We start from the raw sequence: 1,451 nt of genomic DNA, 5'->3' as shown, positions 1-1,451 counted from the left end.
TATTTGGAATTCACTCACTCTTTCCTCTTCAAAGTGGACAGATCACTCGGGACACCTCCTTATTATTTAGTCCAACAGCATACTACGTCGCATGGAACTGCTGAGATTGCGATAGCTTGTTGGTGCTTTTGTGATGGCTGGATGTGTGTCTTTCCTGAAAACGACAAATAAAGATGTGACGTCTGCTGTGATATAATGCAAAGATGATTGAAAATTCTGCTAATACTCCATAAACAGCTAATATATTATGTAAACAAGTATGTCTCATATATTTTTAATAATCGAGTCTATTATTTTGAGAACAATAGAATTATATATTAAATACTATATAAACTTTAATTAAACGTGAATCTATAAACTAATCCGATATATATACTCGTTTTTAATAAAATCTCCAAAATAAACGACTCAATTTACACATTTTAACATGTCTATGACTAAATGTAGTACAAATTTTATTTTTCTTCTCTTTTGTACTTAGTTTATTATCATTTTTCGCAAGAATCCAATTTGTGAAGAGGTTGAGAGTAATGGATAATTTATCAAAAATCAATTGTTTAAAATTAATTCTAGCGTGTAAAATCTTTTGAAGAAAAAGCATGTAATGACATTTAATAATTAATAAGTCGATTAAAATTAGTAAAGCGAACAAGAAGAGAATGGGAATATTATATTAGGATTTTTGCGATGATCTTTTGGTTTTTCTTTTATGCGAATGCGATTATATGAATCGATAATGAAGCGTGACTTAATGAAGCTACACGAACGAGAAGCTTTTACATTTGCGAATTCTATGCATAAAAATATATTCGAATTATAAAAATGCATAGCCTACGAGCGCATGCTCACGTTCATGCCATCATCCATGTGCGCATGCACACATACATATATATGCATGCACGTACATTCACACAGGCGCACGCCCGTGCGCGTATATATATATATATATGGACATACACGTGCACACATCGCAAAACAATTAATAATACTATTACAACAACAAGCAGCAATATAAACCAGTAATAACAATAATTGCACTCGTAACAATAGTAACAACAATAGTCCTAAATGTACCCTTCACCAAGCAACGAGAACAAATGACATGACAGCAACGTAATTAATTTTTTTATTTTGTTGATTTGGCCGAATTTGTGTTTTGTGCGTAATACTAATATGACAATCATCGCAATATGGTACTCGTATATAATATACTAAGCCGTGATGTGTTAGTACATATAAAAGAAATGCGGCGGTACGGTATGCGATATTGCATATATTTATATGATATATATGTGTGGTATTAAGAAAAAGACAAAATAATCACTAAGGTACGTTTCATTTGAACAGAATTTTTATTTACGTTGCTTTTATATTTCTTTTTTTTTTCTTCTTTATCAACCACGTGACGCGTACGATCCCTGCTGTATAATCTTCTCTCCTTGCATGTAGAG

At 31.8% G+C, this 1,451-nt stretch overlaps 1 protein-coding gene across 1 annotated transcript in view; it reads right to left on the bottom strand.

The window, feature by feature from the left end:
* LOC115240950 (cyclin-T) overlaps nt 1-1,451 on the bottom strand; it is a 17,038-nt gene that overhangs the window by 1,943 nt on the left and 13,644 nt on the right. Inside the window, exon 8 of the transcript XR_003884840.1 lies at nt 4-154. The gene's annotated coding sequence lies outside the window, so the exon portion shown is untranslated. The remainder of the gene's footprint in view (nt 1-3; nt 155-1,451) is intronic.

This window comes from Formica exsecta, unplaced genomic scaffold, assembly GCF_003651465.1.
Source record: "Formica exsecta isolate Colony F162 unplaced genomic scaffold, ASM365146v1 scaffold458, whole genome shotgun sequence".
Lineage (NCBI taxonomy): Eukaryota > Metazoa > Arthropoda > Insecta > Hymenoptera > Formicidae > Formica > Formica exsecta.
The sequence above is the reverse complement of the archived record's forward strand: the minus strand, read 5'-3'. Positions and strand labels throughout refer to the sequence as shown.